Below are 15,463 nucleotides of genomic sequence, written 5' to 3'. Positions count from 1 at the left end.
TTATATTTATATATGTTTATATATTATATATATTATTATTGTATATATTATTTATATATATTTTTTATATTATATATATATATATTCTGCTCTTTTCCTTAATGTAGGAGCCTAATAACATATATAAACTCAGAGAATATGTGCTGGCATCTCTCTTTTCGCCCACTCCAGAGGCATTCTCTAGCCTTCTCCGTACTTCTCCGATCCCTGGGGACTACTTTAAGTTATTTCTTACCTTTTTTTCTTTAGGACTATACCTTAGGGATATGGAAGTTCCCAGGCTAGGGGTCCAACAGGAGCTGCAGCTGCCGGCCTACACCACAGCCACAGCAACACGGGATCCAAGCCATGTCTGTGACCTACACCACAGCTCACAGCAAAACAGGACCCTTAACCCACTGAGCAAGGCCAGGGATCGAACCAGCATCCTCAGAGATACGATTCAGGTTCATTACTGCTGAACCACAATGGGAACTCCACAAGTCATTTCTTTTCTGCTCCTTCTTTGTGTTATCACTGTGTGGGGGGGAAGGACTGTGTCCCCTGGGGACTATGGCTCCACGGCGTAGCCCCCTCGGAGTCCCCGGTGGGTTTCTCCAGCGTCCCACCTCTCACCAGGCTCCAATCACACTGTTTTGCTTTCACCCGTTTGGCCCGGGGAGTGACCGTGGCTTATTGCCTTGACTGGTTTCTGGGTGCCTTACTCTTTCTTATATTCACCTAACCTGGCACAGACAGCTAGAAAGTGTCCCTGTATTAAATTCTCTTAATTCAAACCATCTGGGGGCACGTTCCTTTTCTTACTGGGACCCTTGCTAATCAGAAAATCCAAGCTGACAGAAGCTTAAAAATCATCGGATCTCTCCTTGTCGTTTTACAGGGACAGAAATCAGGACCAGAGAGCAGGCACTTGGCTGAGGTTGCTCACCTGCCTCTCGGGCCCCTGTCCCTGCGACATACACCCTAGCATCCCCCGCCACCGCGAGCACCCTCCCCCAACCCCCCCCCCCCGCCCCCCCGCCCCACACCCCATCCCTGGGCTGAGACGTGCTTCCTCCGTGGGGTTGGATCGTCCCAGCTTTAGACAGAGGCCCCTTCTGCCAGCGTTTAAGCCTGCAAGCTAAGGACATGAATGAACTGAGTCATCCCCACAGAGCTTCATTAATTTGAAGGCGATTTCTGATTTCTGAGTCAGAGCTTTCAGTCATTTAGACTTTCCCAACTGGTACTGTACGTGCCCACACACATTTTTCTTTCAAGATTGCATCTGGGTCTAGCTGTGTGGCTCTGCCCACACTTCATCCGTTTCTGAGAGAAACCCGGCCTCCTGGAGGGATCCGTGCTGGTTGTGCCTTTCCCATTGGCCACGTGCACTCGCGTCTTTGCACGAGGGCTTCATGGAGTTATCCGTCGGCAGCCTGCTCCAGGCTCCACTGGCCAGAGACACGCGCAGCGCCCCATGCTAAACCCAACGCAATGTGGCAGCGCGCCTCTCAAGGAAACTCAGTCACACCATATGGCGAGTCCACTCTCTGGATAATATTTAGCAACGTGATGAACCAGGACTGAATCATATCTTAACCATCTTGGCCAAATATTGTTTTATATAGCAACAGTATTAGTAATATATGTGTTTTATTTTATGGGGGGTTTTTTTGCACTAGTACTTCCTGCGACGCCCACTGGAAATGAGGAACAGGGGACCTCACTGCCTCATGAAAGCCTTCTTGCTCATTAGCGACCTTCGGTTCAATATTGCATTGTATGTCTGATACATTCAGAATGTCTGCTCTTTCTTTGCCTCCAGAACAGCTGCTGGGATTGAGCAATAGTCTCCCAGGGTAACACAGCAGGGAATCCTGGGGCATTTCTCAGACACAGAAAACAAAGGAGATGTGTCTATGGGGAGGGCTGGGCTGGAGCTCTCTCCCTCCAACCAGGGAGATGTCCCAGGGTCCCAGGATGTGGGGAAGAATCTTAGCAAGCCTCTGCGGGGGAGGGGAGTGTAGTTCGGTCATCTTAAGAAAGTCACTTTCCCCTCTGAACCACAATTCAACAGGGATAATAATGAGTACCTTTTATAAACTGGGAGACAGTAGGTGAGGGCTATGTCAACCACTTATTTAGGATGTGCAGACACAGCTGAAGCCTTATATGTACAACCACAAGGTTGTCCATACCTTCAAGGAATGCACAAGTTGAAAATAGGAATATGCGTGGATCATTTCAATAAAAAATTGGCCAGACTAAGCTAGAGCTCTGCACTGTGGAGAGACTCACAGCTCAACCTGAGAATTCCTGAAAAAGCTAGGGCTCAAGATGAATCTTGGCAAGATTTATGGAGGTGAGAAAGGTATTCCAGGCCATCAAGAGAGTGAGCATCAATTCCTGGAGAACAGAATGCATTGCCCAGAGTGGCAGGAAATAAGGCCACATGTGTAGCTATGAAGAAATACTTGTTATCTTACCCCAAGCATCGGTGGCCTTTTGAAAATCAAGGAAGGGGTGTCTGGGAGAGTCTTTGTGGCAGTACCTTTCCCCACATCCAGGGCAACAACTGTGCCCATCTTCATGGGAGGTCATTTGCAGCAAAGGCTGACCTTCTTAGAATTAAGAACATACAGATGTTCCTTAGAGTGTAATTCCTTAAAGAAAGGAAGCCCCTGTCTTTAAACATGGGTTGCTTTCCAAGATCTAGCAAAGTTTTCTATGGCAGCTGGACGAGCAATGTTTGAAACATAAATGAGTAAACAAACTCTTGGTTGGAAAACTGACAGTCAGAGATGGAAGACTTGGGTGTCTTTAAAATAATGTCCTGGAGTTCCCATCGTGGCGCAGTGGTAATGAATCAGACTAGGAACCATGAGGTTGAGGGTTTGATCCCTGGCCTCGCTCAGCGGGTTAACCGTGAGCTGTGGTGTAGGTTGGCAGCTATAGCTCCGATTAGACCCCTAGCCTGGGAAGCTCCATGTGCTGCGGGTGAGGCCCTAAAAAGACAAAAAAGACCAAATAAAATGAAATAAAAATGTCCTTAGTTTACAGATGAGGTAGTTGAGTTTTGGTGAGAGAAGTTCACTGGCTCACAGGTACCTGGTGACAGAGCAAGGACAGACATGAGGTGCCCTGAGTGACAGTCACGGCTCTGCTGAGGACTAAAGCAATTCTAAAACCTCTGGGCCAAAAGCAATCATTGTTTTCTTAATGGAACTGCCTTTTCTCGGCATGCATGTGTACTCAGCACTTCGCTGAGCTTGGAACACAGGAAAAAGAAGACCGAGCCCTTCTCCTCAGGGAGCTCCCGACCCGCTGAGAAAGTCATGCTCACCTCAGCCGTGGCGGATTAATCAGAATTCATTGCACAGTTATTGTCAAATGATGCTGTGACCGTGAGGAAAGGGGATATTCCCTTTGCCAGGTGTGTCAGAAGAAAGAGGCTTGGGAGACATTCAATCTGTGTTCATTGAGCATCATCTTACTGTAGGAATTTTTCTCCTCCTGTAGGTAAGATTTCCTAGAGGACCTGTCTAGCAGACCCTGGGAGACCACTATCTACACTGTTCCAACTTTCCTGTTACTGAGGAAAAAAACAGACTGGATACTTAATGTTGGAAAACAACCCCCAGGTTATTATATTATCATTTTGTAGGGCAGGCATTTGGGCAGCTGGCATAACTGGGGCTCACTCTGTGGTATTCTGCTGGCTGTTGGGCTGGTCTGGAGAGATCAAGAAAGCTTTTTCTCATGCCCGGAGCACTGTCAAGGTTTGGCCAGAAGGCTTGGCGCCACTGGGCTGCAGTCCCTTTCTGTGCCATCTTTTGGCCCTTTCTGTGGGATTTCTCCAGGAGCTCAGTTGATGGGATTTATTGTGTGGCAGCTCAGGGTTCTCAGAGACCAAGGAGGATGCTTCTAGTCTTCTCAAAGGCAAGCCCTAGCACTGGCCGTGCATCAGTCCAAACAGTGACACACAAGTTTATTTTCAAGGGCAGGGGGCTGGACCCATCTCTTAACGGGAGGAGTATCAGAGCTCTGGGACCCTCTTTCACCTGGCCCTTTTATCCCTCCTCAGTGGTCACTTCTAGTGTAAGAAAATCTTGGTGATTTGTGGCCCAAGGAAAAATGTTATAGGAAAAGAAAAAAAAAAATCTCAGATGAGGAAATAGGGCAGGGTATGCGAGGCTTCTGTCAGAGCATCGTGAGTTGCTGTAAGGTCCACTGAGCTCTGCTTAGGACTTAGTATGGCACTTGACACACAGAAAGTGATCCATCAACAGAACTGAGCTAATTGACAGGCGTTTCGTTGCTATATTTCTAGTTATGCAAGTGAATTTCTCACACTAAACCTCCCAGGAAAGATGCCAGGGGAATCTTATTGCAAAACTCGCAGTTTATTGGATTGACAAAGAGAACATTCAATTAAGGAAATTTTTTAGAACACAATGGAATCATTTTAGTTGGGAAATGTGGACTTAAAAAGCAATCATTTAGAAACATCTAAGAAGCATCTGGAGCCTGGGTGACAAGATTCAGCCCCTTTCGCTCAAGCAGAGACTGAGGCCCCTGGGGGGGCACAGAAGTGCAGAGGCCCAGACAGATGTGGGTCAATCCCAGGTCTCTCTCCCCCATTCCAAAGTCCGGGCTCTTTCCGCAACACCAGGCTTCCCAGAGACGGATTTATTCAGAAAACAGTGATAACAACCAACGTGGGTTCATCCTTGTCCTAACACCACGGGTTTAGAGGGAAATTAAATCATGGCGCTAGGTTTCCAAGGTCTGCAGGTCTCCAGACTGGGGTATTCTCTCTCCATTCTTTGATTCCAGGAACACGCTTGGGTCTCTTAGGTCAAATCCAGATGGTAGGAGGTGGAGAGGCTCAGAGGTCACACAGCCCAGCCATGGAGTCACCAAGCCAGGGGGAAGATGTCTTGAAGAATATCAGAAGTGTGGCAGTTCTTTCAGTGTAAGCCAGCAGGATTTACCTTCTATCCCTTCCTATTAAACATAACCAGCTTCACCCCAAGTGTCTGACATGCCACCCCAGAGAACACCAATGCAGGCAACTTCTGCAAAGGCTACTGATGATCCTTGGCTAGTTGCACCCTTGCAGAATCCTCTCCTGTTGTGTTGGGGATGGCCTTGGTGGCTGGCTCTTAACAAGCATAGTATGGAAAATTGATGTGGACTGTCCCCATCCAGGATTAGGCTCTAAATGACTTTGACTTCTGTCTGGCTTGTCCTCTCCCTCTGTCTCTTCCTGGGTGTTTGTTCCAGTCAAGTAAGCTGCCATGCTGGGAGCTGCCCTTTGGACAGGCTCATGTGATAAGAACTGAAGGTGGTTTCTAGGCCACATCTAGGGAGGAAATGAGACCCTCAGTCCAATGAGATTCAAGGACTGCCAGTACCTATGTGCATGACCTTGGAAGTATAAGTTTTGAGGGGCAATTTGTTATGCAGCAGCAGATAACTAATACAGGTATATGAAAGAAGAAAATTCTACTAGTGTGGCTCTTGGTCTAGTGGGTTTTCTACCACCCCCTGTGATTTGTGGCCAATAAGGATCTTTCATACATAGGCCAGGGCACCAACTGGTCAGTGGCATGAAGTCCTAGCACTTTAGCTCATCAGTCATGTTCCCTCATGGTCTGACAGTAGCCTTGTCTCCCCTCCCTGAAGCCTCTGCTTCTGCCCCTGGCAGATCTGACTGCTGTTTCTTATCCTGGCAGGCCTGGGCTGTCCTACCCCCAGGACTTGGCACAGTGTCTTATCTTAGACACACTCTTCCATCTTGACCTGCTCATATTCTGCTCAGACATCAAGGCCAGGTCAAATGTTTTCCTTGATTCGCATCCTGGTTGGAAAGATTCCATTTCTTCTTGAGAGCTGCCAAACCCTTTTTGTGCCAAGGACTACCCTAGAGGATGAAGTGGCAGAGCAGATCCCCTGCCTTTATTTTGGTTTGTACTTTATAATTTAGTTTCTCTAGTTGAATTTATGGTGGTATTACTTTATATAAATCTTTTGTGACTCAATGGAATCATAAATGCTGAGGACAGAGAAACGGTCTTCATAATTTCAGCGACATTTGTGGTAACTGTCTAACAAACTCTTACATTACTCTTACATTATCCAATATGGGCTGAATTGTGTCCCCACTCCCCATATTCCTATGTCGAAGGCCCAACCCTCAATGGGGCTGTTATTTGGAGACAGGGCCAGTAAGGAGGTGACTAGGCTTAAATGAGATCATAAGGGTGGGGCCTTAATCCAATAAGACTGGTGCCTTTGTAAGAAGAGGCAAAAACACCAGGAGTGTATACACAGAGAAAAGGCCGTTTGAGGACACCATCAGTAGGTGGCCATCCGCAAGGCAAGGAGAGAGGTCTCTAAAGAAACAACCCTGCTGACATCTTGATCTTGGGCTCCCAGCCCCCCAAAAGGTGAGGGCATAAACTTCTGTTGTTTATGACACCCAGTCAGTGGTATTTTGTCTGGGCTGCCTGCGTTGATTGTCTTTCAACCTTGTCTTTTGGCAAGAACTCCGTCTCTCTAGCCTGTGCGACAGTGACTTCCCTTTGCTGTACCTTGGTTTTTCTTCCCTGGAAATGGGATCCCTCGTGTGTGTGTTTCACTGTGCTCATGAGGGAAATGTGAAGTAGTGCTTGCAAAAGCTTGTCATAATCTAAATGCAGAAAAACAACTATTAATTTCCTTCTTTCTTTTCTCCCCTCCCTGGGAAAAGATAGGATCAGTAACAGGGCCAAACCAGCCTGGGGCAAAAAAATGCAATCAGATATACTGACCTGGTCTTATTTACTGTCTATATATAATTTTTTCATCATGGATTTTGTTTTTTGGTTTTAATATTTTTTTTAATATTGAATTAAAATATTATTTCTCTTGATGACTGAGATTGTTGGTTCCCCTTTAAACTGTGTCTAAGGCAAACACTTTATTCCCCTTAGTTTGGAACCTGGCTATAAAACTCTCTCTCTCTCTCTCTCTTTCACACACACACACACACACACACATGCACACAGCCTCCTTTGGCTGAAGTAGAAAGCTGACCAAAATTCTTATGAATACCCCACCTCTGAAACAGCCTTGTACCCCCAAACTCAGCAAGCTGTGTCTGGAACCCTGCAGTCTGCAATGAAAGCTGATTTTCTCTTGCCATGTGGAGACTCGGACTTCTTACCAGCATTAGGGTAAATTTTGTTTTCTTCCTGAGATGACCTGGGAAGGGGCTCTGGTAGGAGCGGAGATGATGAGCTACGTAAAGGGAAAGAAGATCTTTTGCCACTTGTTCCTGTGTTTTCCTGAGGAAGTTTGGAGAACTTTGAGAAAAGGAACGTAGGAGAGCCTTTTGGTCTGACCTGGTGAAGCTTCTCGAGGTCCTGATGGATTTGAACTTCTGGCTGGGAATCCCCATGGGGTCTGTCTTCCACTAGGATAGTGGTGGTGGTTAGTGGTCCCAGGATCCACAGGGAATTGATTCCAGGACCCCTCCCCCATTCCCCCTCTGATGCTAAAATCCACAGATGCTCAAGTCCCTAATATAAAACATTTTTATTTGCATATAACCTACACACATCCTCCCATATACTTTGAATCATTTCTAGACAACTTATAATACCTAATACAATGTAAATGCTATGGGAAAAATTTGCCAATGCAGGCACATTCAAGTTTTGCTTCTTGGAACTTTCTGGATTTTTTTTTTCTCAAATATTTTTGATTTGCAGTTGGTTGAATCCATGGGGGTGGAACCTGTGGATACGGAGGGCTGAGTGCATGGTGTTCAAGGCTGACACTCACTATCTCCAGGTGCTAAACTAAGAGCCTTGCCTACCTGTGCACAGTTCCCAGGCAACTCTAGAAGGTCTGTGTGTGATGGTGCCAAGAAGCAGAAACTAAGACTTGGGGATATTCTGTAATGGACCTACAGTCACAGAGATACTGAACTTCAAATAAGTGTCAATCAACATTTTCTTGACCCCTCGAATGATGGTTGGTTGACTTTTGTATTTAACTCTTTTCTATATGTGGTCTCGAGCCTGTCAGTGCTGTGGTCACTGAGCAACTGTGTGGTTCAGAAAGTGTCTTACTTCTTGTGGCAAAATACCTTAAAAGTCATACTTGTGAGCTGGCTCTTTGAAGATAAGCCTGAAGCTCAATGTATATCCCCTATTCAGAACAAGGGACTTTATTTCTTCAACTTTTTTCCAGTTTACATGCTCAGGATCACATGCAGTCCCCGAGGTCCATGAATTTTCCAAAGTGTTGGGGTAATTGCTAATCCAGTAAAGACAAGCCCCCACCTTTCTGAATTCTGGGACCCAGTTTGAATGATAGAAAATTCCACCTTGTCTCGAGTCATAGCAGTTATGCTTAGATTACATGTTTCAATTGCCTAAATGGGGGAAAATATTATGAAATATGCTATATGTTTATCATTTTATAGTTCATTAATCCCAAGACACACACGCATATTTGGGAATGAATGGCACAGACTAGATGAGGCATATCATCCATTCCACCCACTATCTCACACTGAGACTTGTGGCTCAGTGTCCCACGCAACGCTGAGTGGCCACACTGCCCATGCTCTGCTCTAGGCCCAGGTGGGAAGCCAGGGCCAGAGACCACCATTCTATAGCTACTAGCTTTTTGTTTAGATATGCTTTCCTGGTTTGCAACTATGTAGTGAAGCCATCACGTGAAATTCTGTGCAAGGAGCCTCAGTGTAGGCCCCCACCATTGTTTTAAATTTAAAATGATTACTGGATGCAGAAGGAGACAGAGGGGAGAGAGAGAGGGAGGAGGGACAGGGACAGGAAAGAAGCAAGTCAAGGGGGGGGCGGGGGGAGGCAGTGACAGGAAGGAGAGCTGTGTCATAAAATGCATGCAGGCTTTGCTCTCAGAAGTGCTGGGTTTGTGCTCACAAGCTAGTGAGTGAACTTCTTTGACCCTCAGTTTCTTCTACTGAGCCTGGTAATGAAACCTCCTCTCTGGAGCTACGGTGAGGATGAAATGGGAGGAAATGCATGAGAGGGCTTCGTAAATGGGCAAGCCTGCTGCACACATTCATGCTTCGCAGACCCCCATCTGAGCCATCAGGGCCCTTCAAGGTCATGTTACTCATTGGCCAAGTTGGGGCCCAAATGGATTGAACACTCACCGTGTCGTAGTGTAGACACTGGTGACCAGCTCTTTTCCCCAAACTGAAGGTTGGCTTTTAAAAAGCTGAAGGGGGTCGTGGATGGTCATTTGCTTCCGTCTGTCCCCTTTGTGAGGAAGGTATTGTTACCTCGGCTCCATGAAGGGCCCTAAAGCTCACAAAACACAGCGATGGGACCTTTTTCCCCCGAGGTCTGTCTGTCTGTCTGTCTGTCTGTCTGTCTCTCTGCCAGGTATGGAAACACATGCTAAATTTACCAGAACGCCCTTCAGACTGAATCTATTTTTACAGTAACCTAGCACTCTAGATAATACGCACGTTTGTAGCACTTCCTGGGCTGGCTGGATCATTTTACCTGTTTTCACTTTTGTTTATTGGCTGCTGGGTTATACATAACAGCAATGGGAGACAGTATGCAACACCCAGAAAATTCCCACGTGTTGGGTTTCCCCCCTCCTCTGAGTTAAGAGCACCAACAAAAAAATCTCCTGTATTTATTTCATTTGTAAGCACTCACCAACTATTTTCCCACATGGGAAGAAGAGCCAAAAACCAGAGCCTGGGGAGAAAAATGAGTCCAACATGGCAATTTCTTTTATTCTGTAGACTGGACTTTTCCTAGGGGGCCATTTATCCAAAGAGACAAACATGTCCCCTACCTAACCATGGTAAAACCAAGAAACAAAAAGTTGCATTTTAATGGGTGCTACTAGGAATCACCTTGTACATAAGCAATTACTTTTCTATTTTTTTGCCTTTTTTTTTTTTTTGAGGGCCACACTCGTGGCATATGGAGGTTACCAGGCTAGGGGTCAAATTGGAGCTACAGCTACTGGCCTATGCCACATCCACAGCAACACAGGATCTAGCCATGTCTTTGACCTACACCACAGCTCACAGCAACACTGGATCCTTAACCCACTGAGTGAGGCCAAGGATCGAACTGGCAACCTCATGGTTCCTATTCGGATTCATTTCCACTGCACCACCGAGAGAACTCCAGCACCTACTTTTCAAAGACAAGTTGTTTGAAGAGTTGCCCTTGTGGCTCAGTGGAAACAAACCCAACTAGTATCCATAAAGATGCAGGTTCGATCTTGGCCTCACTCAGAGGGTTAAGGATCAGGTGTTGCCAAGAGCTGCACTTGTGGCCCTAGGAAAAAAGAGAGAGAAGTTGTTTGGGGAAAAAAAAAAAAAACTGAGAGAAGAAACCGCTATAGGAGTTCTCTTGTGACACAGTGGGTTAGGGATCTGGTGTTGTTATTATACTGGCTTGGGTCACTGCTGTGGTATAGGTTCGATCCCTGAACCAGGAGCTTCTACAAGCTGAAGCTGCAGGCGCAGCCAAAAAAGAAAGAAAGAAGGAAAGAGAGGAAGGAAGAAAGGAAAAGAAGGAAACCACTGTTATGGGAGGATTTCAAGTGGGCCGTTCAAGCCCCAAATTTAGACATCTAAAAAAGCGTAATGACAGGCAACATGACTCTGTATAGTGTCAGAGGAAACTCATCCCCCTGCCCCCTTCCTCCCCAGCACACACAGGCACACACACACACATCCACGCCACCAGCACAGCCGTGGAGTAATGCGAGACCATGGGAAAAATTAATGAGTTGCTCTGGGTCCTGATTCCTTCATGTGTAAAGTGGTGGGAATGATACGTATTTTGATGGATTATGTAAGAATCAGAGAGAAAGGGGCTGGTCTAGCGCTCCAGAGACATAATTAAAGTATAATAATTATTAAAGTTAGTAGAAGACTCTCAAAGTAATGGGGCAATTTATGACATGAAGCTTGGAAGCAAGCCACAGGCCTCATCACCACTGGAAATGCGTCTTTCCATCACGACTATGCAAACCCCTGGATCTCAGTGACCCTGACCTAATGCGTCTCCGATGGATGACTGCAGCAGTGAAGCCGGGCACCCTGTTTCCGGGTCTCCCCCTTCCTCCTTACTCGAAGAATGACAGGAACTCTTCCTGGAGTTAACAGGGAGGAGTATTAGGGGGGCTTATCTTCTCGCCAACGTTTACTGACTCCGATGCCAAACTAGCTGCAGATTCTATTGTTAGGAAAATCTAGATTACAGCTCATGCCTTCACACTGCAAACCTTCTCCTCGTTGACCATGCACACCCATGCCTCCCTGGTTTTGAACCTACCATTTAAAACCCGAGGCCACCATAAAGTCACATGAGAGCTGGGGACTCTGGCTGGAACAAGGTGGACAGAATGCTTTGGAAACAGCTAATTTCAGGGAAACATAGAGGCATCAAACATCAAAGAGGGTATGATTCAAGCCATAGGCATCATGTGGTAAGTGGCTGTCCAGCATGTAACCTGGAAGAGTAGGAGATGAAGTTGTTGGGAAGTTCTGGAATTCCAGCCCCTTGTGTCTATGCCCAAAGTTCCAGTCGAGAAGACTGTTTTGTCCAACTCCAGGGGTGCCATTCACAAGGCCTCAGTGCGGAATGGAATGTTCTGTACTTGTGCAGTCCACAGCCTGTGCATCAGCATGTGGTGGCATTCTCTACAATTTGTCCTGCAAGTTTGTCACAGGTTTTTGAGCCTAGATATGGCTTTCTTTAAGAGTTGTTTAAGAAAGGTGAATGTCATCACCTATGGCATATATCAGCTTTAAGGTGACACAGTAGTCCTAGGATTGGTTCTCAAAAAAACTTTGATTTGGTCCATAGACACAGAACCTAGTCTAGGGCTTCATACGTAGCAGGTACCTACTGTACATTTGCTAAACGTACGTATGAGCTAATGAGTGATGACGTGAATTCTAAATTCATCTAAGGTCATAGAGCTAAAAAGTACAAGAATGAAGATTCCCGCAGATCTTCCTGTCATATTTTTTTTTTCCTTCAATCTGAGAATTACTGCCAATAGGGGTAGAAGAGTTTAAGGTGCTTGGTAGACATTATGTAATTTATTCTGCATTCCAGTAGGTGGCCAAGGTCATAAATTTGACCTTCAAAAATGGGCTGCACTGTGGCCACTGTATAAGTTCATGGGAAGTAATGAATGTGCTGGCAAGCATGGAGACACTGGTTATGCCTCATCGCAAGCTTTTTCTTTCTGGATCTCCAGGTGATGGTGCTTTTTCTTTCCTTGGAAGCCCACTGATACTACTTCATGTGACCTCCAGCATGATCTTTCTAGAACCTGATGAACCATGCTGCTTCCCCATTTAATAGAAGCCTTGATGCTTCATCTTTTCTACTCTGAGTGGTCTCTTTGCCCCTTCTCATTCTAATCCCAATATGCTTCCAGCCACATGCCTGGACACTTGTCCCAAGCTGCCAACACCAGAGCCCCAGGGAGTTACCAGCAGTTTCAGGACTTTGCTCTCGCACATTCTTTCTCTCTGCCCGAAATGCCAGTGACAATCTCTTATTCATGTCATTTAATGACTCACAGAACTTTTTCAAGATCCATGAGGACAGAAAATGGATTTTTTTTTTGTCTTTTTGAGGCCACACCCGCAGCATATGGGGGTTCCCAGGATAGGGGTCCAGTCGGAGCTGAAGCCTGTGCCACGCCACAGCAACGTGGGATCCGAGCCGCATCTGCGACCTACACCATAGCTCACGGCAATGCTGGATCCTTAACCCACTGAGTGGGACCGGGGATCAAACCCTCCTCCTCATGGATACTAGTCAGATTCATTAACTGCTGGGCCAGGACGGGAAGTCCCCAAAATAGATTTTTTAAATCATTATATTTCTATCCTCAGTGTCTGGTGCATGGTGGGTTTCAATAAATATTTCTTCTGGATTAATTCAAGATGAAAAAAAATCACATTTTTTGAGAAAACCCCCCGAAATCCAATAAGAGGTTTCTTCTTCCTCGATCCCTTGACACTTTGATATCTAATTGTCACCTTTTTACACAATGAAAAGACATATTTCCATGTATTTCTCTGGATCTGGACTCTGAGCTCCTGGGTGGCAGAGACCAAATCTTACTCACACTTGGATCCTTAACCCCCAGCACAGGGGCTGGCTTATAGTAAACCTTCATAGATTTTCTGGAATTGAAAAATATATATCTATTCCTAAAGCAATCACGTGAGCTGAGCAGGGCAAGTGTGAGGCTTCTCATTTTACAGTTGGAGAAAGGGGGGCCTAGGGAGAAAAAAAAAAAATGTCTTGACTCAATTTTCATTCAAAATCAAAGACCCAGATAGGGTTGGACTAGGGTCTCCCAAACCCCTAGTTATAAAGCACTGTTGCTGGTCACTGAGCAGAGGAGGCTGCGCCTTTCTTTCTGACCCATCAGCAGAGGCTGCCTCCCGTCTGGTCTGGTCCTGAGACAGGCAACAGCACAAGAGTCTTCATGGGACAAGGATGGAGAGATCCTACTGAACAGTCACGATGATGACCTGGGGGGACAGATGAGTCATCTAGGGTCAGGGACTGAGCCCTAGGCAGGTTTGCCAGGAGGAGGACCGTGAGGTGTGCCAGGAGGCCTGGGGCCACTTCTTGAGCTTCTTTTCAAACCCTGTGGCCTTGTGGTGTCCTCTCTGGCCAATCTCCCAGGAGCTCCTCATCTCTGGAGTGATTTGTTTGTGCATAATTGTAAGTTGTAAATATGGTCTGTGGGCATAATTATTCAGAGCTCTCTTTTTGACTCAAAAGTGTCCCAATGTAGGCAGCACATTACATGGTCCCCTTCCCCTCTCCAACTAGATAATAGGCCAACACGCATGTAAAAACTCGGAGGCCTCCAAGAATCTTCCAAACTCCCCTTTCCCAGGCCCTTGACTATTTTTTAAGTCTGTTTCCCAACCAGATGGCTTGATGTACCAGGATACACTTGGCGAAGGTCTGGAGGTCCAAGCCTCTGCCTGAATTCAAGCCCCTTTCGGGTGGTGGGTTTCTGCCTAAGCCAGCGGCCTGGCCCCTCCTGGGGAAGCTGAGAATAACTGGAATGAAAAGGCATCCCTCAGCTGAGTCTCAGGACTGAATGCCTTTGTGGTCCACGTGTGTGTTGGGGGAGGGGCGCCAGGAGAAGAGGGCTCTGGCTTCCGGCCAGAAGCCTTGCAGGAGGTGCGGGCGCTGAGGTTTGTTTCTCTGGGCCCTCTGGGCACTGTCTTGGGAGACAAAGAATTAGTGATTACACTGGGTCTTTTGGTCTGAGTTAAAAGTTGCCTTCGGCTGCTCTTCTGCTGAAAAATACTCAAAGCTTTCTTGGGGGGGGAATGGAGGGTGACACCAACTAAAAGCCAGCAATTGTTTCTTTTTTAATGGGGAGGAGATGGCTGGGAAAAGATAATGAAACTAATTTTTAAAACTCCAGGCAGCACCACGGATGCAAGCGCATTTTCAACAGAGCAAGCTTATCGCTCGGGGCACCATCTGAACAGCGGTGTCCTGATGCTCGGAGGATGCCCGGCTTTCTGGGGAAAAGCTCCAGGAAGATGAACTAGGGAGAAGGGAGTACACTAGGCACTGCTGGAGCTGCCTGGGTACTTGTGGTCCCGCGACTCCTGCCCAGCCGCCTGCAGCAGGGCGTGGAGTCCGAGGAGGCCTGCGGCGGCGCGGGGACCCTCCCTCCCAGCGGCGGGTGCGCTCACTCCCCACCCCCGGGCGGCGGATGGATATTACATTTTGTTTACCTCTCCCCGGCCGAGCCACCGAGTGGGAAAGCTAGCGCCCGAGCCGGGGGCCGGGAGCTGCCACAGTAGTGGCAGCGGCCGGAGGGCGCCGGGAGCTGCCCAGGGACTGGCAGCGGTGAGGTTGATTGATGGGCCCCCGGCTCAATGAGGGGGGCCCAGGCGGGGGCGGGGCGGGACCGGCTCTGGGCTGAGCCAGTCGCTGGTGCCGCAGGGGGAGACGGGGATGGGGGGGCGGAGGCTTTGTAGAAATGTGTCGGTGACATTGAATGGGGAGACCGAGCGCGAGCGAGGCGCGCGCGCGCACACACGCGCACACACGGCCCGGCTTGCTCCGAGATCCCCGGCCACGTAAGTAACTATTAATACCGTCTCGCCCAGAGATGCGGGCGTGCTGAGCTCGGGGATTGGCCTCGGGCACCTTCGGCCGTCCCTTTGAATTTTAAATACACGTTCCTCTTACCTCCGGGAGGGGGAAGACCAAAATTAAGAAGAGGAAAAGCCATCAGTTTTCTCCAAACAAACCCCGCCAGGCAATTTGGGTTGAGGGTAGGGGGAGACGGACTGGTGGCACATTATTCTAAGGCAAGATCCAGTGATCCAGCGAGAGAGGAACGGCGCCAGTTGACTGGGCTGGGGGTGCATCCCCTTCCAGTGCCGGGAGGACAC

The sequence above is a fragment of the Sus scrofa genome, chromosome 3 (assembly GCF_054392235.1).
Source record: "Sus scrofa isolate SSC_HxYL_T2T_F1_AM1 chromosome 3, Sscrofa_HxYL_maternal_Yorkshire_Landrace_v2.0, whole genome shotgun sequence".
Classification (NCBI taxonomy): Eukaryota; Metazoa; Chordata; class Mammalia; order Artiodactyla; family Suidae; genus Sus; species Sus scrofa.
This window is presented reverse-complemented; position numbering follows the sequence as displayed.